This window comes from Dunckerocampus dactyliophorus, chromosome 18 (genome assembly GCF_027744805.1).
Source record: "Dunckerocampus dactyliophorus isolate RoL2022-P2 chromosome 18, RoL_Ddac_1.1, whole genome shotgun sequence".
In the NCBI taxonomy this organism is placed as follows: domain Eukaryota; kingdom Metazoa; phylum Chordata; class Actinopteri; order Syngnathiformes; family Syngnathidae; genus Dunckerocampus; species Dunckerocampus dactyliophorus.
The window spans coordinates 6,862,309-6,888,245 of NC_072836.1; the positions used below are offsets into that span (position 1 = coordinate 6,862,309).

At 41.9% G+C, this 25,937-nt stretch overlaps 1 protein-coding gene across 1 annotated transcript in view; it reads left to right on the plus strand.

The window, feature by feature from the left end:
• The first annotated feature begins 15,734 nt into the window (after nt 1–15,734).
• The window catches only part of elfn1a (extracellular leucine-rich repeat and fibronectin type III domain containing 1a), a 79,646-nt gene continuing 69,443 nt past the window's right edge, over nt 15,735–25,937 (plus strand). Inside the window, exon 1 of the mRNA XM_054760644.1 lies at nt 15,735–15,955. The gene's annotated coding sequence lies outside the window, so the exon portion shown is untranslated. The remainder of the gene's footprint in view (nt 15,956–25,937) is intronic.

Below are 25,937 nucleotides of genomic sequence, written 5' to 3' on the forward strand. Positions count from 1 at the left end.
AGCTTTGTTAATTGTGATTATCATATACTGTAGTTTAGCTTTGTTATTAGCGACTTGCATGCAGTTTAGCTTCAATATTAGCGACTTACATACAGCTTATCTTTGTTATTGCGACCTGCATGCGGCTTAGCTTTGTTATTTGTAACTAACATGCAGTTTAGCTTTCGGATTTGCAACTACCACATGGTTTTTCTTTGTTATTGGCGACTTGCACATAATTTAGCCTCGACTTTAGCTACTTGCATGCAGTTTATCTTTGTTATTGTCAATTTGCTCGCCGTTCAGAAGTGTTATTTGCAACTCACATGCGGTTTATCTTTGTTATTCGCAACTATCATGGAGTTTAGCTTTGTTATTGGTGACTTGCATGCAGTTCAGCTTTGTTAGTGGCAGCTTGCATGCTATTTAGCTTTGTTATTGGTGACTGGCATGCGATCTAGCTTTGTTAATGACAACAAGCATGCAGTTGAGTTTGTTGTTGGTAACGAGCATGCAGTTAAGCTTTAGTATTGTGACTAACATGCCGTTTAGCTTTGTTATTCGCAACTAGACCTCTTCACATTGACTGTATAAGCCTACAATGCAGGTCGTGCGGTACATGCAGTACAATACAGCGCTCACTGTATTCAAAGGAGCAAGTGGGCTTGTTGCCTCACTGCCTCCTCCATATGTTGGCTTCTTTACACATGAGAGCTGCAGGCACAGGCACACATCTCAGTGGTCTTCCCTACATGCTATCTTTCTCAAATTTGCATGTGTGATATGAGAAATCACGCTGACCTGCGTCGTGATTCATATGAGGTCCCTCCCCACCATCATTTAGCAGCTGGGGTTCATGTACATATAGGAGGTACGTGGGCACGGGAAGGCTCCTCAAGCAAATCCTAATCATATGAACGCTAAGGAGGAGTAAATCACACCACTCCATTTGTGTTTCCCTTTCATTTATTTATTTGTGGCCGGCTGCCACCAACAGATTTAGTGCTACCTGTTCGCTCTCGCTCATAAACACATTATCAACGCACCTGGTCTGCCAGAGAATATAAGAAGATGGAGCAGGAGGGGGCAGCGTTGCCAACTTAGCAACTTTGATGCTATATTTAGCTAGTATTCAGACCCCTCTAGATGCTGACTTTCATAAAAAGAGACTTTCGTCGACTCTGACATGGAGGCATGTATCGCTTCTCTCAAGTTCATTTGTTATTTGAAACATATTTGCTTTGCTTTTTATGGTTTTTTTTTTGGTTTTTGCAAATACGTCAATTATGCAAATTGTTTATTATGTGATTACATCATCCTCCATGTAACACACCCCCGCCACAAATAGATTTCAGTCCTGTGGGAAACGATGTTTGATTTTTTAGACAAAGCATTGTGTTTTCATTGTTAATATCAGCATTTCACTTTTACACTGTGCCTTTTTTCTTCCAATTTTTCAGTTTTTTTTAGTTTAATTTAAAGTTCTACAATGTGCCGCAGGCCAAAAAAAAGGAAACACAGGCCTCAAATGGCCGCACTTTAGACACACGTCCTGTAAAACAGTACAAACAAAAGCACAAAAGTAGCCTTTCACACAATAATTTAGTAGGAAGTGATACAAACAAGCACTGGAATGAATGAGTTTCATGAACAAGCCCAAACACTATTTTAAATTAAAAGTAATGCACTAAAATTGGAAGAAATACGTTCCCCGCTGTCAATTTAGTGTAAAAAAGAATGACAAAAGCTGGCTGTAGCTGGCCTCCATGATGATTTAGTTGGATATGACACTAAAAAGTGCACTGGAATGAATAAAAAGCAGAATTATGAGAAAAGGCTTGTTTAAATGAGGCTGTATTTTGAATTGATGGCGTCAGACTCTAATTAGATAAACGTGTTCCTGTTCGCTGCGCAAATGAATACAAAAAAGTACAAAATTAGCCAACCTGCATGGTAATTTAGCAGACTCTGATACAAATCAGATCATAGAAAACAGGGTTGAGTGAAAATGGTTTATTTATTTTTGTTAAACTGAGCTTTTATTTTATTCAAAGAAAGTTCTTACCCACTGTCAATTCAAGTGGATTAAACGAGTACCAAAAACAAAAAAAAGCTGAATTTGCGAGGCTGGATTTGACAGGAAAAGTGCACAGGTGAACCAGACTGGATGGCTTTCTGGAGCTAAAATAACACCACTTGCATCTTAAAGTGACCAAAATGTGTCATGATGGCGTGTATTTGCCAGGGGCACATTATTCACAAATACCATCTGGCGCTCTTGTGTGCTGTGATTTGCCTATTTGACACCTTCATAAATACTGCACTGGTGGAAGTATTCATAAGTCTTCCTGGCGCGCTCAATGGAGGTACAGCAAATTAAAAATGAGAGCCCTCACTATCAGCTCTTTGCTTCCTTAACGTCTTCCATGAAGCCAGGGGAGGGCTTTGGGGCTTATTCTCCCCCAGCCCGTCTTCTTCAGCTTTAAGGGGCCCCCTAGTGATGCAGTCAAAGTGTTTTCCTGCCAGAGCGTTGCTTTCAGGAAGCCATGTGTGATTATCTGTGCTAGTCACACTCCTAATCAAAGCAGAAATCAGAGACGCCGCCGTGGTGGGGAAGCGACGACGTTTGGGATAGAAATAATCAGGTGCCACTTCTGTTTCCGCCTGAGACAAACAGCGTGGTGTATGTGAAACCAAAAAAAAAAAAATGGATGAGGTAAAAGCGCCTTGTTTTTTTTTTTTTTGTTTAAACTTGAAGTAGGGGCGAGTGTCTGGCCGACTGCTGCTACTGTCATTCACTCCCCTGCATAGTCACATTTCTTTTCTCTGCTTTAAACTGCAAATAATTCTTTTTTTTTTCATGGTAACTTAAATAGAAAGTGGTTTGATGGCGCTAACTGCAGGGGGGAAAGGAGTCCTGCAGGTATGGATCCAGCAGAGGGTGCCGTCTCACAAGTCAATTCAGTCAAAATGTTCCAGCAAGAAGACGTAATGTTGAGCGGCGCGACCATCTTGTTTACGTATGTGTTCCACAGCGGGAGAAGATGCGCGTGTCTTCGTCACATTCACTTAACGCACAGGCGACAGTGCGCACGGCGGGAGACGGATATAACGCCAAACGTTTTGTGAGGTTTGAGTTTTTTGAGAAGGCATTCTTGTGATGCTAACGTTTTAATCTTTTGCCAAACTTACTTGTCCCCAGCATTCTTCATCACAGAAATCCGACCAGAACTGGACTTAGGAGACCAAGTGGGGGGGGGGTTAAGTCGCTGTTATTGGACCACAATGCTGATGGGGATGTCATACAACTTCATGTCAAAAAATCTGAACTTTAACAGCTGCACTGAGCATTGGGTTGACAGTCTGGGCTTTTGGCCCAATGGGTAGTGCTGACGTCTGCAATTCCGAAGGTCGTGTGTTTGAGCCCCGGCAGTGTGAAGGTTACACTGATATACAGTGGAACCTCGGTTTGCGTGTTTTTTGGTTCACGTAGAAGATTTAGGTCAAAATTTTGTCTCTGTTGTCTCAGAACCGTCTATGATGTCATCAGCAGTTGACTTTCGGTTAGAGTCGGACCTCCTGGAACGAATTAATGACGCTAACCAACCAACACTGCGGAAAAAAACAGCATAGACCAGCATGGGAATTATGCTGGTCTATGCTGGTTTGGTGCTGGTTTAGCTGGTGGACCTTGCTGGCCTATGCTGGTCGATGGTGGTCTATGCTGGTGGACCATGCTGGTCTATGCTGGTCACCAGCACCGCATACCAGCAAGAAAAGATACTGTACGGGCGGGCACACAAACACTAACGTCATTTGTGAAGCAGGAAGTGGCTTGCTTACATACGTATGGACAAGCCTAAACTCAAATCCCTTTTGTTTGCAGTTCAGTCTCAAGCAAAGTGCCCTTCTAGTTTATTTATGTTACGATAGCCAACCGCGGTGACCTTTCACACTATCCGACTGAAGCATCTTGAAGCGGATGCCATTAAAGACCATTTGGGATCTTGCATTGGGCAAAGCTTGAGAAGCAGTTAACAGAGTACTGCGTGTTTCTGTGACTTTCCTGGCGTGGGACGTCATAGGTGGTGTAAGGGCGGTAGAAGGTTTCACAGCTGAAGTGCTGACAGCACGTTGAAATCCTGCTTCTTTTTTTTTTTTTTTTAAACAGGGCAGAAGGCAATCGAGCAAATGTCTTGAATTCTTCATTTAAGCTTCAAACAGGACCTGCAAGTTATTTCCCCCGACAATTCTCTCCTGTAAGAACTTGGCAACCTCCAGGGGAGCATTCTCCAAAATGATTAGTCATATTTAGATGACTTGGCCGCAGGAATACGAGTGACGCATCTGCAGAGCAAAAAGACTGAATGGATGCGCTCGCCTCGGCGTCTGCTTCACTCTCTCTCAGCCTCTTTCATTCACAGGCAGCCAGGATGTTCTTGGTGGAGTGTTTCTAAAGGCATGCTGCTCTTCTCTGTGCACCGGCCAGCAAGATTACGATATCAACCTAAAAACGGTGTGTTTAAGCCGAAGATGCTGGTTAACGTATCAGTGCATAACACAGCCATTCCCGACAGCGTGTGCGTGTGTGCGTGCATGTGTGTGTGTGACAAGTGTGAGAAGTGCTATGATTTTTCTGGCAATGCCGTGGCATCACTTGTTTTCTGTTCATGACCTCTCATTTGATCTTTGATCTTTGCGGAAACATCGCTATGACTGGACACTATAACTTTTAGATCTATATCTGTATCTATTTTATTTAGGTATTTTGTTTTAAATAAGGCTTACCATGAGGCAAACACAGGCAATTGCCTGGGGCCCTGTGATTTCCTGGGGCTCCCAAACATCTCATATAAACAGATTATTGATTTTTTTGTCTTCAATTTTTCACATGCTCAAAACTCCATTCAAATGCGTAATCTTTCAAAAGCATTTCGACCGCTGCCCCTCCCTTCTCATGCAATGGTGTATTCCATGTTATTGCGCATGGCGTGCCATTTTTTCCGGTCGGCGGGCTGGTTGGTCATCATAAGTAGGAATCGGAATTTGAAAATATGAACGATACTGGGAGAATCGGAATGTTAGTCCCAGTTCCCATCGATGCTCGATGCCTAACCGTAGTCATCACCACACAGACGAGGGCCTTCAGTCATGACGGATGCCCCCTGCAACCTCTCCACATAGCTAGCTGCCGTTTGACGCCCCTGCACAACCTGAAGCTCCATTGTTCCATTGAAGGAAAAAGCACCCCAGATCATGATGGCGCCCCCTCCACTGTGCCGATCTCAGGTGGGATCTCCTTGTCATGCCGGTAACGTTGGAAGCTATCAGGACCGTCAAGGTTACATTTTTTATCATCAGAGAATAAAACTTCCTTCCACCTTTCAGTGTCCCATGTGTGGTGCTGATGTCGTCTGATGGTTATTGGACTGCACTCGGAACCAGTAACAACCTTCATTTGGGCTGAGGATCGTCCCATGTCTGCAGGCAGCCACAAACAGTTTTTTTTCTTCTGCCACTTGACTTTTTTGTTCCATAACCCCCAGGATTTCTGAAGGAGCTTCAAACGACGGTCCAACTGCGTCCAACCTCAGCAGCAACGGCGCGCTGGAGAGGCCTTGCTTATGCAGCTTAACAATTTGACCACGTTGAAGAGCGAAAGCTTTTTTTGCTTTTGCCATCAAGAGATCATGACCGTGTGAATACCTGACAGAAAATGACATTTAATCCACATTTTTGAGATTTTGCCTTTTAAAGGCTGTGGTCTTAAACTTTTGATCAGCTGATGAACAGCTCAAATTATTATTATTATTATTATTTTTTTTTTTTGCATTTTGAAGCTCTGCTTAGAACCTCCTTAAGATCCAACAGTGCAAAAATGTAAATGAATGCCATTTTTCAACTGGTATTAAAATCAGGAGTGTATATACTGTACGTAGTGTGCAGCCATATCAGCGCCGTAAAATGGAATGTTTTTGGTGTTTTGCTTGGTGTGTGTGTTTTATTGTTTGAAGAACAACAGATGAACATGTGTCTGCTGTGCGAGTGCACTTGACTTCCTCACCTTTGAAGCTGCGTTCAAAGGACTGAAGCATTTACAGCAGGCGGTTCATCAAAACAGTCCCTCACCTTGAAGCTTCCGCCAGGTCACCTCAGTATCTCAGCTCCTCCAGTTCAAACAAATCTACCATGAAAAAAAAAAGTTCTAGATAAATATCTTCACAATCTGTCATGCTGTTATAATCCTCACTCGGGAATGGAATCGTAGGCGGGTGTCCTGTGCTCGGCATCCGTGTGGGCTGCCTGCAGGGCCCGGCAGCTCTCTCCAAAGCATAGGCCGTGGAGGAGATGCCAGGCTGGACGGCTTGAGACAGACAGATGCAGACTGGTGGGCGCCTCGCTGCTTCAAATGCCTGCAGAGGACATCTAACGAGTGAGATACACACAACAATGTGGCGACGACGCGAGATGTGTGGATGGACCCGGCATGTATACCGAATCCACTTCCCTGACCTTTGACCTGTCATTTCTCTGCGCTGATGAGTCAGACATCTGCATTGACAAACACGCTGCAGGAGGAGGAGGAGGGTTTCATTTGCATTAACCCACGTCTAATGACTGTTATACAAACCTTTACTGTTCTTTTGAACGGGTTATTATTAATGGCGTGTTCGTATGCTGCATTACAATACATACACTCAAGAAAATAATTAGAACGCAACACTTTTTGCTCCCATTTTTCAAGATCTAAAACTTTTTCCACATACACCATTTCTCTCAAATATTGTTCACAACTACTGATAGAGGCCTTTTATTGTGGGCAGTCTAAGGCACACCTGTGCACTAAACATGGTGTCTCATCGGCATCTTGATATGGCCCACATGTGAGGTGGGATGGATTATCTCAGCAAAGGAGAAGTGCTCACTATCACAGATTTGTGAACAATATTTGAGAGAAATGGTGATATTGTGTATGTGGAAAAAGTTTTAGATCTTTGAGGTCATCTCATAAAAATCAGGAGCAAAAACAAAAGAGTATCACTGACGGCTAAGTCGTAACATTTTACAGCGCACGCAGAGGTAAATGAAGCCCCTGGAGGCTGAGAACTACAGTATACTTCAAATGCAGCTACTGCCATTTGGTGGAGTTAATAATTAAAACGACATCAGGAGGCTGCCTACAGCCGCAGCTGTTCATGTTTTTGACCCGGTGCTAATTACAGACCCCGGCGGTTATTTACTTTTGCACACCATGACTACAGGAGATTGCGGTCAACTGCAAAGGGGCATTAATTGGAGATTTGATGGTAACTATATTTATAACATGAGCAAGTAGTGTTGTTGTTTTTATCTCTTTCTGCGCTGTTGTTGGTTATTCTCAACCCCTTTAAGTGTACAAAGAGCTTCTGCTAGTGAATCATCAAGCTCACATCAGCCAGCGTGTGTTTGGTCATCCTGAAAGCTTCCTCCTTTCTGTGGGAACATTCCAGCGGTCCACTCCGTCTAGCTGGGTTTATACATCTCAGGACATGTGGGAATGACGAAAGAAGGCATCGGTTCCAGCAGATGAATTATTAACTAGCTATTTTTTACTCCTCTGTGTCCAGAAGGGGCCCGGCAGCCAGACAGGTGAAAGAGCGTGGCTGACAGAGTAAATGTTGGCAATGAGTCAGCCAAGATTGGTATTACTATCAAAAAGCCAACGACTTGGCTTTGCCACTGTTCCACAACGTAACAATTCAAGTAGAGACGTAATGTTCAGTTCTTTGGGTAATATGGAAGCATTCAGGATTTTTGGCTACAATGTGACATTTTCCAAAAAAGGAACTCTACTTAGATCTCAAAAACAGGAACAGTCGTCCCTTGCCACTCCATGGTTAGAATTTCGCAGCTTCACTCCATCACGGGTTTTCCAAAACATATTAATAAATCATGGTGTTTCGTGGTTGAATATTGCCAATTAGTAGTCACAAAATATGCATATTTAAGCAAATGTTACATATTTTTTTTACCTAAATTAAGCATCTTCAAGATGAACTAAAATACAAATATAAAGCATTCAGAAGATGCATTCAAAGACGCTGCCATAGTATTCTACGCTAGTCACTAGGTGTCAGTAATGTTACTGTCGTGTTCAATGAGATACACACGCACCAGACTTGAACAACAGGACTTTAGTTACAGGCACTATAATCTCCAATGAAAATCCGTAATAAAAACTGTTACACCTGGAAACCACGCATGGCTGAAGCCCAACTCTGAACCCCTGACGTCACTTCCTGTCCACTCACCACTCTTCTCCCCTCAAAGGAACACATTCATATACACACGAGCACACGTCTTATTTATGTCTTAAGTGTCTTATTTACTGTTGACATAATGTCTACTATAGTGGGTAATACGAGTGTAAAGGTGACTATAGGGGTGTTATTTCAACTGTTCAATTTATAAATAAGGAAACCTAAGTCACAAAAATTCACATATCACCATCCAATTAACCGCGATAAATGAGGGATTACTGTAAAGTGTTTTATTCAGAATTTTGGAAATGTGTGGGCAAACACAGCTCATTAGCATTAAAGCATCAGACACATAAAATGTTGTGTTCCCAGTAGACTTTTAGTCTAAATTCCAGCATCAAGGCTAGATTTTGAACAGAACACTTCCAATACACTATTGTGGCACCACTGAGACATTCCACTCATGATAAAAATGTGAAGACCTGTTGAAGAATTCCTATTTTGCACTGTTGGATCTTAAGAGGGTTCCAAGTAGAGCTTCAAAATGCAAACAAACAAACATGCATGCGCATGTCAATATATTGAGGTCGGCAAAATTATCGAGTTTGTTTTTATCTATTGTGCGGTTAATTGATTTGACTTGATGATCGTGACAGGATTAGTTTTAAGAAGAAAAAACATCTTCAAAGGCCTCCTCTCCTTCTCCTTGCATGAGGGCACCAAACATCTCTGATAATAAAAAATGTAACCTTGACAGTCCTGATGGCTTCCAACGTTACCGGCATGACAAGAACATCCCACTTGAGATGTTTTCCACACGGCACAGTGGAAGGGGCTCCGTCATGATCTGTGGTGCTTTTTCCATCAATGGAACTATGGAGCTCCAGGTTGTGCAGGGGCGTCAAACGGCAGATAGCTATGTGGAGATGTTGCAGGGGGCATCCCTCGTGACTGAGGGCCCTCGTCTGTGTGGTGATGACTGGCTTTTCCAACACTGCAGTTCACAATGCCCACCCAACCAAAGACTTCTTCCAGAGGAATAACCGCACCCTTTTGGACTTTCATCCTTGTCCGTGTCCGTGTGTATGGTCCATGTAACGTACTTTACGTACATGCTCTTTACTATTCAACCTTTGGCTCCATGACTAAAGTACGAGTGTAAACGCTAAGCCAGCAACAGCAAAGTGAGCACCAATGATCTTTTATTCAATTTTTGTCCCAGACCAGAGTACCGAACCACAAGTGTGTTTCTGCCTTGATTACTTCCACCCTCATGTATTTTGTGAAGCTATTTGACAGTTTATGCAGTAACAGCAGCAGAGTGAGAAGTGCGGCGAGCCGAGCGTGGGCTAACTCGTCCGCCACTCAGCGAGGACGACCGAGCCCCACCGGCCCTCGACGGTGGCTGTCTCAGCGTGACCGTTGGGATAAACACACCACCTACACTAAAAGCCTTACAAAAGAGACGCGAGGCCCTCCCAGCTGCAGCGACATTCCGCAGCCTCGCTGTACTCTCGGAATGCACGCCGCTTTATTTATGCCGCCGCTGAAAATAAAAACCATGTTGGTGCTTTCAGCGATCCCAGCTGAGCCACTCCGCTTTGGGGTCGGTCCCCCCTCTAACCCTGCCTATAAATAGCACCTATTGATACATTTACACGGATTACACACCGGATGGATTTGGATGTGGGATACAAGATATGTATAATTAAACCAACCTAAGTGGATGTTTGGATGACTTTTTCTGAAAACGTACTACTACTACTACTCTATCCATTAGAGGCGGAGAATGGATGTACCTTTACATTTTACACAAAAATGTGCATAATTCATTAGCTTGTACATCCTTGTCGTATCATTTAAGAGCCTGGGAGTGTATGCCTTTTAAAAAGTAAGTCAACGTTGTCCGTGTGACGTCACCCATCGACGCCATCTCTGTCTGACGCAAATGACGTTTGCCACTTTTCCACTTCAAGGGTACTCTTCTGGTGTCCTCATTGACGCTTTTCCATTGGCAAAAGCAGGTACAAGGTCCTGAGCTCTATTGCGTGGCCTTTTTGGAACCCCGAGGGCCTGTCCACATGGAAACAAAACCCAACAAAACTTTCAGCAAAGTTATCCCCCCACATCAATCCGCTGGAAGGACGCTGTCAATGCGAAAGTGCGAGTCTATGTTATATCTTAATTATGTCTAAAGATCTATTATTTTCTATTATGTCTACTATATTGTGTAACAGGAGAGTAAAGGTGACTATAGGGGTGTTATTTCATGTCTAGAGGGCTCTAATAATGTTAAAAACCATATTCAGAAGTTCATAAACAGGTTTTGTATACTTTCGTTACAAAAATATTCCATTTATAAAGAAGGAATCCTACTTTGTGGAAATTCACTTATCACGGTCGGGTCTGGAACCAATTAACCGCGATAAAGGAGGGATTAGTGTAATTAGCGTTCACATTTCGGAAGGAACAGCCTTTCTCCAATTATTGCCTAATTCCAATTTATGGTATTCTGGAATATATTGGTAATAATCCACCAAAAATGTCGGTGATAAATACTAATCTTAAGTGAGAGGAAACATGGTTCCAACCATAGAACCTCTTGACTTAGCACTTATGCGTTAGTTTGCTACGGTTCTTGAGTAATAAGGGATGAGTCCATATTTCCTTCTCAGTCGTTGACGTATAACGTGTCAAGTAAAGACTCTCAGTGTATATAAGAGTGCATACCTCCATGCTTGTCTGGTTTATCTCCATATTGTACAAATGTATTGCGCATTTAGGACATAATAATACAATATTTGGTCCATTATAAGCATCCTATACTAAGGTCCCCAGTTAGTATGCAAGGAGCATGAAGTCGGGCCTCCTCCCTTTCCCCCCCATTTGTCCGAGTCCGCCCCTCTCCTCCTCATGCAGCAAAGATGGATCCACCGCACTTCATTGACAGCAGATATTCCATTAAATCAAGCCGCGCTCGCTAACCCCATCTCCACCCCTGAATTATTGCCAGCGCTGTTACCTCCCCCCTCCGTCTCCCGCCCCTGCTACCAAATTGGCTTAGGCACTAAATGAAGGATTTAAATAATTCATTCCGCCTATATGCCTCCTTTTCATGTCCGCTCGGACTTCATATAGTGGCATTATCATCTTTTCATTGGAATGGGCGTGTCCAACAAGTCAGACTGCCAGATTGCTTTTTTTTTCTTTTTTAATTTCACTGCTGTTGGACACTTCATTAGGGACACCTGAACAACCCAAAGTGACCCGACACAGAAAAAACATAAACATATTAACTCCCAGTATGTTTATTATTGCTCTACAAAGTAATATTTATTTAAAAATTATGATCCAAGGAGCATCAAAATATCATCCATCCATTTTCTTTGCTTGGGTTGTAGGTATGCTGGAGCATGTCCCAGCTGTCTTCAGGCGAGAGACGGGGGACACCCTGGACTTTATATACAGCAAATATGCTCCAATTCATTCTATTCAATGAACCAGAGTATTCTATAGTCGCCAGGGTGTGGTATAAAATAACCATAATGGTTGTGGTCAGTGGTTAGCATGTTGGCCACATAGCCAGCAGGAAGATCTGGGTCCGAATCCCCGTGTGGAGTTTGCATGTTCTGCCTGTGCATGGGTTTTCTCCGGGTACTCCGGGTACTAGCTGCATTTGAAGTAGCATGAAAGGTCAGCATCCAGACAGCAAACTTCATCTACCTCTGCATGCGCTTTAAAATGTTACTTGGCTACTGGTGTGAAACTGAGGCAATGAACCCATCAGTGGTATTAACGCCTTGCCAGTATTACAACATTGATTCTGTTGCTGCTGTGTTGCTCCTTTCCACTTTCTCATGCACTCCAAATCATCATTAACGTTGATTTGCTTCAGATATTGAGTTTGCACATTTAGGAAACAACAGCTTCGCTTCAATTATCGCCTGCTTCCAGTTCAGCTAAATAAAGAGTGAAGCTAAGTAAACGCCCCAGCATTTACAGTGTGCACATTTCTGTCCTCTTATGTGTTTTTTGGTGTTATTTTTAGACCTGGATCAGATGCCCTTGTGTGCCATATGTGGCCCATGCGTCACAGGTTGCACACCGATGTTATAAAACACGCATATGGGCAAACTGCAGCCCACGGGTCATACACAGCCCGTTAACTTAATAAGCAACTTACGTCTTGTACTTTTGAAATTATTCCAGTGGTTTCTGAAGTGAGAGACTCTGCGCTTTCTAGTGATACGGTGATATACTGAGACTACGTCACGGCAGCTCCAGGAAGGCGAAGCTTCGATAGAAAGCAGAGTGGGCGGGAGTCTGTGTAGAGAGAGGGTCAGGAAAGCAAGCTTTCTGCGACAAAGTTCTGCAGAAAAGTGACATTTCGTACAGTATTTTCTAGCTGTTTTTCGACATTTGGTTTCGCGTTTCGCCATGTTTGTCTGGCTTTTTTTGCTCGATTGCAAAAGTTGTGGAGGCGGTCGTCTGGGCAGTAAACAAGGCGGGACGTTCGCATACTCTTGATATTCAACGTTTTACAGTTCATATTATAAATCCCACATTCTCTATTCCAGTACTTGCTGGCTGTCTTGTTCAGGAAACACCTGTCAAATTCAATGCCAGTTTTGAGGTGGTCTGACATATCATTTTTAGCATGCAGCAATACAAAGCAACCTCCAGATGTTTAAAAATATATATAAATATATACATACAGTATATGTACATATAATAAGTTTGCCCACCCCTGCTATAGCAGGTGAAATGTGGCGTTGTAATGTAGCATGACCACAATACAAAAAAGCACAATCCTATATCCCTAAAGTAAATATTTCATCTCCGAGCTGAAGCAGACATATTATTTCCTTCCTTCCCTATTCAAGACCTTTGCCTCGCGCCATGTTTAAGTTGTGTTTTAATGTGGCGTTCGGTCCTTGGAGACGAACAGCAGACATGGCGAGGATATTAGAATGCGTCTATCTTCCTCAGAGCTGCGGCAGTGCGCCCTTGTCCGCATTTCACACATTCCTTCCCTTCACCGCCACTGATGCCGATCCCAAGTCCTTTACAGAACCTCGTGTAACACAACACAACACCCCACCCCCCCACCCCCATCCCACACACACGTACACATTCACCCACCTCAAAGAGGAGCTTCCAGATCTGCTGGGGGTAGTCCTCAGGCTTTGTCATTACAGGGGACATCAGGCTGTAGTCTCTACAAATGAAAGCAGAGGTGACAAAGACTTACTTTTAACCCCTTAAAGCACACATGCCACGTCTCCAAGCACATATTTAAGTAGTATAGTGCATTATAGTATAGTGCATTGCAGCAAAGTATTCCAATGCATTGTATTCCTTGTACATTTGTATATATACAGTATATATTTATATATATATGTCATGAGTTTTACATGCACTACTGTACAAAAGGTCATGTTTGGATTTGATGTGTAAGCAATGCTGTACAAACTATACATATAATTATTTATCATTCTATTTGCTAGAATACACTTAGAACTGCACCAAAAAAAAGAATATTTAAAACAAGAAGTGTGATATTGTATGTATTCATACATTATGATAATATAATACTGAACAGTGTCATTTAAAATAGGAACGCGATTACATTACTGTTTATCTGAGAAAGAATTGCATGCTGAATTCTGTTTTTATTTCACCAAATCCCTTTTGTTTGCACTATTAGAGCTTGCACATGCAGCAGCTTTGTGGTATTCCATCATTTATCATTAAAATGTATTGATTTAGCATCACACGGAACCAGAACTGACCTCTGCGGTGAAGTATGGTCTACTTTAGCGTTTGCCTGCCCTGCCCGTTTGCTTTCTAGTTAAGCCCTGAAAATTATGGGCCACCGCCATCGCGAGTGTGACAGTTTATTTAATGATTTGCTCATTTGTCTGAGGGGAGCCCTTTATACTGCACAGTGGCATGTGTGCATGTTTGCAGGACGCACAACCAAAACAGGCAGGCTGCTACGTAAATACACAAGTTCTCTTAAATTATTACGAATTAAAACAAAAAAAAGCTTACATTTTTTCAGAAATTCATGTATCACAGTATATCACAGTATGTGAAACTCTGCCCTCTAGTGGTTGAGGACAGAATAACATTCAAACGTGATTGGATGCCTACTCAACGTTCTAGTGGGTGTGGCTTGCACACCATTTTTTTCACTGTCCAATTGTGATTGAGCTCTAAAGGAACTCTGCCCAGCAACAAAGAAAACTAATTTTGAACAGATCTGTTGGTACCTGTCATACCTGTCAACCGTCCCGTTTCCCGCCCAGGCAACTCCTGTATTTCGCCCTTTAGTTTCCTGTGTTTTAACTAAAAATAAAAAATAAAAAATGTACTGATCGTGGCCAAACTCATGCAACATAGCATAACACATCCTGTAGTCAGTAAATCAGGCCTTCAAAATAAACGCAATGCCCCTTATTTTTAAATGCTAATGTTGACACGTTTGCTTAGTATACGCTATGTCCTGTAATCACTTGCTTACTAGTTTTATACTGTAAATATACAGTCACTAAAATAAAACATAAATAAATAAACTAAATAAAACATCAGGAGGTTGCCTACAGCCACAGCTGTGAATGACCCGTGTATACTAAATGAATATTAAATTTAAAAAAAATAAATTAAAAAAAAAAATTAATTAATTAAATTAAATAAAAAAGTACGAAAATAAAGGCGTACTTCAGGGAAAAAAAGTCACAAAACTAGAAGAAAAGTTCATAATTGTGCAAGAATAAATGAGAAATATTATGAAAAAAATCATTCATTTAATCATTGTGGGAATTATGATATTTATATTGTTAAAAATACATAAAGTATTCTGGTAAACCTGCTCTAGAAGAATTATAGTCAATATAAAACATTTTTTTAAATTACATTAACTTAAAAATACATTCTATTGATAAAATAAATCGGTGTAATAATTCTCTTTATTCCTATAAATTTTCCCTTGGGGGATTATAATCACTATTGAACGAATTTAACAAAATGAAATAACAAATTAATATTAAAACATTTTTGTAAAGAAAATATATATTTTTTTATTCTCGTAAAAATAGGACTATTCTCGTAATATTGCGACATTTTTTCCTCATATAAAAGTGATTTTTTTCTGTCCTAAATTACATTTTTTTGTCAGTGTGGTCCAACAAAATTTTATACTATTTCACTGTACTTCACGCAGGGACGTAGCTATTATGGGCGTGGTGGGTGGGGCTGTGAGGGGTGGAGCTACGGTTCCAGGCCCCCGCCTGTGGTTGAGCCCTTTTTTTTAGCTGCTATATCTCATTAGGAGCTTTACAACTTTGCCGAGTTGATCCAAAAAAACAACAACAAAAAAAAACACTCGTCTCTCCTGGAAGCGTGTGAGCTGAAGCTGACAGCAGCCCCCACCCACTCACACTCTCTCTCTCTCACACACACACACACACACACACACACACTTCCTCCTCCCGCGCGCCTCCCCCTCTCTCCCTCGCTGGTGTCTCGGCGGATAGAAAGAAGAAGCCCGAGCAGGTTCGCTGCTCAGCTGAAGCGATGGAGCCTCAGCAGCACTGCTATTAAACATGGATCTTTCAGCGCCGTCTCCTACAACGCCTTGACCCAACCGGGAAACACTTGGAAGCTTCTTTCCCGACACAATTCAGCGCAGTGACACTGATCTGAGCGAGCATCCTCTTCTTTTATTCACACAGGTAAGAAAATGTTCTATTTGGACTTTATAATGCAACAAGCGTGGCTCTTTTTAAAAAGGTGTTTGCCTTTAAATTGTTGCTTCCCTTGCGTGGTTGTGAGTGTGCTGCGTGTGGTGTACAAACTGTGGGGAACAAACACGTATTTGGAGTCTTATCTGTGATGTTTTAGAGTATGCAGTGCACGTATTGCACGTATATTCAATCGGGGCCACTGAGCGTTCAGCACCATGGACAGCTCCACACATGTAAAAAGGGTACATTTTCATTAAAAATGCTTCTTGTGTACAGAAAACAAAAAGTTGTTCAATTACTAAAAAAAACAAAAAAAGGAAAATAAAATATTTATTTTAAAAATGAAATATAACCTAAGTTTAATTTAGAAAGTAAAAATTGAGCATTTTTGTCATAAAAGTTGGGATTACACCATTCTGATAGTTTGTACAGAACAAATAGAAAATGATTAGCCATTGCCTGGCCTTAATCTATTCTATTAGACTGTGCGGTCATTACAGTTGGTTGTGCAGGCTCACTAAGATAAGCTGAGGATTTTGCAGCCTCTGTGCCATCTGTCTTGGAAATGCACACTCGGCCCGCACGCTACAGCTGATTTATGGGACGCAAAAACCTTGAGATGGATTGATTTTCATTTCTTTTTTCTTATGTATTTTTGGTGCCAAAGCACATTCGGCTCAGCTCTGAGGTTAAATCTCCCTCAATGTGCCAGTCTGGAGGAGAGGAAAAAAGCTGACAGGATGCCAAGTTAAATACAAGCTGCACCTGCTGGTGGCCCACAAGAGCCAAAGAAGTGACAAGTTTGGGTTTTTTTATTTATTTATTTTGCATTGGATGCATGTGCAACTTTTGATTTATGAACAGCTGAAAGCCAAGCAAGCGTTGAGAGTAGACGGAGTGTTTAGAACTTTGCCTCCATCTCATAGTCAATGTTGCCAAAGCCGTCTCCACACTTCCTGTCACCGTCTCCCTTATCTTGATTATGCAGCTGGATGATTGAGTCAGCTATTTTGTATGCAACTTGCCTGAGCCCGCTCCTTTGTGGAGGAGAGAGGGAGGCGAGATCGTGCCGAGGATACCGAGAGAGAATTACAGCTTCTCGTGATGGTTTAAAAAAAAAAAAAAAAAAGACGAGGCTCGATAAATTGCCGTTTGAGGGAGAAGGATATCCCCAGGGGACAGCAGTTTGGAGAACATGGCCGACCTTATTAAGTGGGAATGGCATGACACATTTCCATGGAAGACCTGGATGGAAGTGTCGAAAAGTCTTTGTTTCCGCATTACAGGAACATTTCCTTCCCCTTTTAGGTTTCACTCTAAGGCTGCACCCACCTGTGTAACGCGACAAAGAGCTTAAAGCAACAGTAAGGAATAAAAGGTGTTTTGCTGTAGCGCTCTCCCTGCAGGAGTAAAGTGGTACTGCACTGTGAGGAATACTACATCTGTAGCACTTTTGGTGACCGGCTTTCTAAAAAGCCCAAAGAGGACACAACAACATGCTTTAATTAACGCCTCGATTCATTTCAACGCAGGGTCACCTATCGTGATCCAGTCTACGTTAACAGCTGTGTGGCTGTAGGCACCCTAGTGTTGTAGTTTTTATGAACTCCACAAGATGGCAGTAGCGGCATGCATCAGCATCCAGCAGCTCGATCTACAGTACATCTGCACACGCTTTAAAATGCTATTACAACATTGGTTCTGTTGCTGCCGTGTTATGCCACATGCTTGTTCATACATGACCACCTTCTCATGCACTTCAGATCATTTTTAAAGTTTCCTTTTTGCAGTGTAGGTAAACAAACGCTGTAATTAGAGCATTTAAGCTTTGATTTAAAAGAAAAAGCAGCAAAAATGTTGCTACAAGCTGAAGAAACCAAGCTAATGAATAAAGTATACAACATCATGTCTTCACATAAACACTGTTGGATCACTTTAGTCCACACTAATAAACAGTAACTATAATGCCAGTAGCGGTCCTGGCTGGTCCATCAACATGAAAGACAGTGCATAAAAGGAAATGATTACATAGTGTTGCTTTAAATCACACTGGCAGTTTAATGATAAGGTAACACATTGTCCTGTCAGACTTAATCACGTGCTGTCCAATGTGTATTGATGATTTCCATTACGGAAGAAGGGGCTGAGGCAAAAGTATTGGGACATGACACATCCAGGAAGTGAAAGTGGAAGGAAACATGGAGTCGGTGCCTTCACTTTGCAGCTGTAATGGCTTCCTTTCTTCTGCGACGACTTGGGACAAGGTTATGGAGTGTGTCTGGGGGAATTTTTGTCCGTTTGTGAGGTCAAAAGTCACCGAGAGAGCTGGCTGCCGTTTGATAGCCTTCTTCTAGTACTGTATATTAACTGTATTTTAAGATGGTGATAGTTTGACCCTGGAATCAATTACTTGTTTACAAATCAATACAGTTCGGAGTTAGACCAGCGAAATTGACTCTCATTGAGGAGAAGCAGACTCACCATGTTTTATTTATTATTACTCCTGTTATTAATAAAACTGTCATGCCGCTGCTATTGCCTTCACTATCAATAACGTCTGCTGAGTAAACGCCACACGTTTCCTGCCAGGCAACCAAACGGCGGCTTTTATAAGCAAGAGATGCTGCTGCTGATTCATAGTGAAGCCTGATGATGTTCCTGCGTGAGGGCTGAAGGAAAAGCATGTCGTTTTTTTGCGGGGAGAGAAAGAGAGAGAGAGAGAGAGAGAGAGAGAAGCATATCCTCCGTCTAAGTCCTCTCATATAATTTGGGCTTTTATCTACGGGTTGCAGCCTTTATTAGATATCACAAAGTCTCGGGTTTCTTTGTGAATGTTAAGTTGCAGTCAATCGTGTGGTGTCTTTAGGCAAAACTGGGGGCAGAATTATTGACAGGGCTGCCCTTCACCATGAAGATGTGAGGATAAAAAGATGCTTCTCTGGTCATTTCCTTCTGCCTGCAACCTTACACAGCGCTATAGTGGTCACAGCACAGTCGGCATTGGAAGGGGGTGCTCTTCCCTTTTTCCTATTTATATTTAATACAGAGTAATGAGTGAAATGCATGCAAAACAAATGTGTTCAGTACACCCTTGTTTATTGCGGTTAATTGGTTGCAGACCCGACCCATGATGAATGAATTTCTGCGAAGTAGGATTCCAACATAGCAAACTTGTTCATAACCTTCTACATGCAGTTTAACACACTCTCGTATTAGCCAATATCGTCCACATATAAGAAAATAAGACATTTCAGATGTAAATAAGACTTGTGTGTGTTGCTATAATGTGCTCTGGTGCCAGGGGAGCTGAGTGGGTTGAGGAGAGGAAGGGACGCTGGGGATTCAGAGACGAGTTTTAGCTTGATGTGAGTTACGGCTGCAACAGTAGCTCCTGTTAGGGATTATTGTGCCTATTGTGAGATCATTCAGACCTGCAATAAAAGCCTGTTGGTGGTGCTTGTGTGCCTCAGCAAACATTACAGTAACGTATGCATACTACCTATCATCAGAACGTCTTTAAATGAGCCTCCTAACATTTGTAACATGTTTATGCTTGAAAATGTTTCATTTAGGCAAAAACATAGGTAAAGGTGGTTTAAATATGCATATTTGACTAACCACAAATTCAACCACAAAACAACAGGATTTATTTATATACAGTATTTCTGATAACCCGTGATGGGGTGAAGCCGCAAAATTTGAACCGTGAAGTGCCAAGGAAGGTCTATGGGGTCAGTTATGATTGAGCCCTCCGACTTCTACCTGGCAACAAGCCATTAGGCAATCATGTGACATAACCAGGAAGAAGCATCCCAGATAACACATTGTAAAAAATAGAGACCACTACATGGCTGCAACCTGCAGAGGCGGATGTTGCTTCAGTCTCAGCGAATTTGCTGTCCAAAGAAGAACAACATGACTGCACAATACAGCACAGTGCAACACTGGCATGGAAGCAGGAGCTCAGAACATTGAAATGTGTATTCGATACCGTAAATGCTCTACTTATAGGTACTGTAAAATGCAAAGAGGACGGGGTGTTAATTGATACCTGGCAGTTACTGGAGAGAGGCTGTAATTTAAAAAACATGTACTTTTTCCAACCTTAATGATTTGGTGTGAATGAGAAAGTGGAAAGGAAAACAGCTCTCTCAATGACCACGCAGTCATTGATTAACCAGCACATTGCACAGCACAGCAGCAACAGAGCCAATGTTGTAATAGCAGTCGGGGGGGCAAACTTGCTCAGCTTGCTCAAGTGTAACACACATGATTATCACACCAAGAGCCGGGTAGCACTACTGACATTTTAAAGCGCATGTAGAGGTAAATAAAAACAGCTGGTTGTGGATCATGATACTTCTACAGCCACAGCTGTTAATGCAAATGTGTTTGGACCTGGCAATAATTAGAGACAGATGGGGTTATTTGCTTTAGCAGACTATGTGGCCTTCATGTCTGCGGTTAATTGAATAGAAGCGCTACTTGCAGTATGTGAAGGGGTACAAACCCTGAACCCCATCTGAGGTGCTTTCTCACGTGACAAACACAAACGTACTGTAACAAAAGGATGGCCTCCTCCCCCCCTTTCGCTCTCCCTCTGTGGCTCATTTCCCGACTTTTCTGCCTTCCTCGGCCGAGCGAGGCTTTAAAAAAAAAAAAAAAAGACAAGCTGGAGCGCTTGATCAAGCGCACCAACGTCCCCGCATGGGACACCCGCAGGTGATGCAACAACAGCTTTGTCAAACGGCAGCAGCAAAGAAGAGAAGAAGTTCTGCGCTTTGAAACCCGTGCCGTGCTGTCGCAGCATATGTCTCCCAGCACGGGTCCCTTTACACGTTGTTAGTCGGAGGACGACAACAACAACAACGTCCACGCTCCGACACGCATGCTCTGCATGGGAGTCAGTCAATAATTACAGTATGCGCAAGGACTGGGACACACCTTGTTAATCACGTCGCTAATTAGACCTCTGGAATTCTAGCCTGCGTTCACCTTTGTCATGTTTGGTTTGGTTAAAAGGAACTCAGGGACATTTGCACGCATCAGCGTTAAAATGACACCAAAAAACTGACAAAATGAGTTGGAAGTGCTGTCTCTCTGCTCTCCCCCTTTGTGTGTGTGTGTGTGTGTGTGTGTGAGAGAGAGACAGCAGCGCTCTTTAAACGTATATTTTAGAATCTTTAAAAAAAATCTAAGCTGGTAAATATAGCAGCATATACAGTAAAACTAACCTATGCATTCTACAGAGCGGCAGCATTCTGGTTTGGAATATTTGAATTACGTCACGTAATATGTCACAAAAAGTGCCCAAGCAAGCTCCATAAAAGGCACGCTTGGACTATTTTGTCGTCTAATTCGGAATGATACCTCAGGGGCTTACAGTGCACATGAAGTTTTAGAGCACGTTTGTGTACCGCTGGCAGCTTGTGGGAGATCAAGGGGTTCAAACCATGACTTCGGTGGCTAATTATCACCAGCACACAACACACACGCGCGGTGAATCCAGCAGAGTGCCGCCACTCCAGCCACCTGTCGGCCCACTCAGCACGGCCTCGCTAAACAAACATGACACGGTGGAGAAGTGGGCCATATTGAACAACGCGCTGTCTCCACCTCGCTCCGTCATTACCTGCAAGGCTGTGATGAATATCCAGCGCGTGAGAGCCTGTTCAAGCTGGCTGTGACGCAACTGCAACTCTCACTACTCACTAAAAAGTGTGCGTGTGTGCGGGAGAGGAAGTGCCTGATCATCTTAAACGTCACACCTTCTTGCATCCAATTATGCAGGAATGGACGATGGCTTATTGGGGGGGTGTGTGCAGCAATGCAATGTGGTTGCAGTGGTTTGAACGTAAAACACGTAACCAGTATTTACATCACTTTGTATGAGGAACACACTGAATTCAGTAGAAAACCTGACATTTGTAGTATTTCTTGGAAAAACTGCATTTTTTTATATTTTAAAAAGGGTTACATTATTTTAATATATGATAAATAACTTTGAAACAGCGGTTTTATGGTAAAACGAGACATGTGTCGGCGTTTTGAAGATATTGTGCCTAATTTTATGAACGATATCACACCGAATACTCGCATATATTGTGTGGATATTATATAATAAAGCTAAAGTAAACCTGTTTTTTTTATTTTGCGTGCTCAAAATGAGTTAGATATTGCCACATTTTTGTATTATTGACATTGTCGCAGTATTTATTTATTTATTTTTTATTATATGCTCCAAATAAACTAAAATATTGCTCATACTGCAAATGTGTCACACAGTATTTATTATTTATTTTTGTACATTTGGGTTTTTTTGCTTGTTTATCTGCTCAAAATTGTCCAAATCCATATATTTAAGAAAACTATAGCACATGCTGTAACTATGCCACAGTATCTTTACTTTACGTCACTTTTTTCATGCGCTCGAGAAAATACTAAAAAAAAAATAAAAATAAAATTCGACATACTATAAATGTCACATTATTTCTGCTTATTTTCTTACTCTGTCAAACTGAACCTAATATAGCGGCTTCAGTGCTTATAGATACAGCAAACAGATGCTAGTCAACTGCCACGCCCGCCTCCATTACACTTAGACTAAAAAGCATCAGTATCAGTATAGCTCAAACATTAGCATTGTATCAATAATGTAAAAGGCACCTCGATTAGATTAATAACAAACTGGTTCAGGTATCCATCCTCCTTTTTGCAGCTTGAATGGCATCACTCTCTTTTCGGGGTCCATCAATAATTCATGAAAGCAACGCTGAGGGTGTGAATGAATTAACGGGCAGATGTGTGAACATTAAAATGTGCCAGCATGCCATTATTTTGCATTCAGCGGATGTGTCCGATTATCTCCTGAGCTAATGCTGTGTAATTTTGAGCATCGTGAGCATGGTCGACATGAAACGTAAGCGGGGGAGAAATACAAACACAAAGAGTGCGAGGCTGGAAAGTCACAACCATGAGGACACGCCGGAGATCACTGCCAACTGGAAGCCCTCCAAAGCATTTTCGATACGCCGTACAAAAAACCCCAAAGTAACCGTTTCCATTTGACAGTAGAGGCAAAACAAGGACCAGGAATGCCGTTTCCCATTTGAAATAAGAGCTTTTAGAGTTGACAGCTGGGAGTATTTACAGCTCTCAAAGGGTCAGTAGGTGACACATCATGGAAATCAATACTGAGCCTTCCTTCCCATGAATGTGGAGCCAGTGCATGTGCACAGCTGCACCAAACATGCGCCAGACATTCACGACAAGATGAGGAAATATTAGTGGAAGGACTTTACTTTGATGGAAATTGGGAGTAAAATGGAAAAACTCCCAGAAAAGCTGAGTACACCCCTCGCATTGTCTTGGACAATACTATATGAAGTAAACTCGGATATACTTCAGTCCAGGGGTGTCCAAAGTACAGCCCGGGGGCCATTTGCAGTCCGTGGCTGTTTTTTGAATGAAAAATCAGCAGTAACTTTACAAGAATGAAGTCAATTATTTAGAGAAAAAAAGCTACAACCTAACGAGAAAAAGCTGTAATTTTAACATAACAATTCATGTAATATGAAGAAAAACATCATTTTAGTAGCAAAAAGTTGAAATATTTAGGAAATGATGTTTTTTTCCCCTCAAGTCATAACATTATATGAAACAAAACAACAAATAAAGTTGTAATTTTACTGGAAAATTAGGTTGCGGAAAAAGTTGCAATTTCATGAGAATGAAGTCAAATTATTAGGGCAATAAAGTGAGAAATTATAAGAAAATTTAAATAGTTGGAAAATTTTAAATGGAAAAAACATCTGTAATTTTCCAAGAATAAAGTCAAATTATTAGGAGGGGAAAAAAAGTCGTATTCTAACCAGAAAAAAGTTGCAATTTTAACAGCATAAAGTGGTAATATTAGGAGGAAAAATAATGTCATTTTAGAGTTGAAGTATTAAAAGGAAAAACGTGATTATTAGTAGTTTTTTAAAGTTGTAATATTATGAGAAACAGGGTGTCATTTGGGGAAAATTTGATTGGGCAAAAGTTATATTATGGGAATGAAGTCAAAGTCAATATATTACAAAAACAAAATTTACAAAACATTTTCGAGAAGAAAGCTGAAATATTTGGGGGAAAAAAACCCAACAAAAATGTGAAAAAAAAGCAAAGACCAAAGTTCATACTAATAATATCATTTTTGACCTAAGGCACAAAGCTGAGATGCCGTTTTACTTGAAATATACACAGTATGTACACCTTCTTAGCATGTTTAAATGTGTTGCTTTACAAAATATTAAAGCGGCCCTTGCATGCTTTCATTTTTCAGTATGTGGCCCTCGGTGGAAAAAGCTTGGACCCCCTTGCTTGAGTCAGTGTACAGCAGGGGTGTCCACGTTATTTACAGATAGAAAAGGAATAAAGAGCCTGCATGTCAACTTTATTGTAAATGTTGACAAAGCATGTTATTATTTGTGTTCTTCGTATAAACAGGTAAACTACTTCTGGTTATATAATGCATTTTTGCTGTTTTACATTTTTTTTTTGTAGTTCTTTTGTTTAATTGTATTTTTAGAATATGCGGGATAAAAAAAAAAGCTGTGGGTCCTAAATGGCCCCACTGTGGGCACTTGTAGTGTACAGCGTGTATAGCAGTCGAGATTTTATTGATTTTTATGGATCCACTGAATCGGAGTCACGACAGCCATTACTGCCTAAACAGCTGGCAACACATGTGAGTAGCAAGATAATCGTGTCATGCCGACAGGCAAGCATGGCACTGGGTGAGCTGCGGCTAATTGAGGAAAAACGCTAATTTCAACATGTACTGTGACATTGTGAAGCAGAAGCTGGGCTCCGTGGAACTTTTCCAACATTACAAGGAGCCCAAACACACCTCCAAGAAGTGACTTGCTGAGGAAGCTGAAGGTGATGGAGTGGCCAAGTAGTATGTCTCCTCCAGACCTGAACACACGTGGAAGGAAGGAAGGTGGAGGAGGATTCTAGTAAAAACCTGTGCAGCTTTTCCATGCCCAAGATGATGAATGCAGTGGGTAGATGGTGCTCACACTAAATATTCACACCACGAACAAGTTCAGTGTGAGGTGTACTCACTCGTGTTGCTAAATATTTAGACAATAAAGGCTGTGTGTTGACTCATTTTCAGTGGATAAGAAATCTACACTCCTACACAAGCTGCACACGGACTCCTCTAAAGGTTTCATTTCTATAGTAGAGCTGCCAGCACTTTACGAATCAAGGAGATGCTTGTGATGCAGCTTTAGCTGCCGTGCACTCTCTCTGCCTCGGCCGGCCTCTGAGCGAGCGTCTCCGTGTACAGTCTGAAGTAAAAGTCAAGAGTACAAGGAGCAATCAGAGGAGCAGACGGCACCACTCCTGGTGCTGTTGTGTGAAGGTCATCCTGCAATCTTCACGTGGCGTCGTTGCGGTGTGTGTGGTACCACGTCAAGCTTGACGGACAGACGCCACCCAAGCCTCCTGGTGAACTGATGTCCACCAACAGGAAGTACAAAAAAAAAAACAACTCCAAAAAAAATCAGGCAGCAGCAGTGAAGGCGTACGTATTATGATGTGATGTGAAAGCTGCCCGAGCACAGACAAAAAGCTCAAAAGGTCCTATGACCTTTGAAGACCCCCACGTTCACCCCGCAGCTATCTGGCTTGAGCTGTCACTCCAATTCAAAAAGGTCACTCGCTGAAAATGAGAAGATGGGCGGAAAATTGTGATTGGTATAGAGGTGGCAAGGTGCATCATACTTTTATTTATTTTTCAACCTTTGACCTAAGCCAGCACCTGCCACGTGCCACAATAAATCAATAGCAGTCATGACACTGAAGGAAAATCCCTGAAAGGACGCCACGTTACCACGGGTGACGCCATAAGGCGGATGTTCTAATATGACCTTTGACTCCAGTTTCCTCTATGAGCGCGTGTCAAAATCAAGAGGCTTCTTGC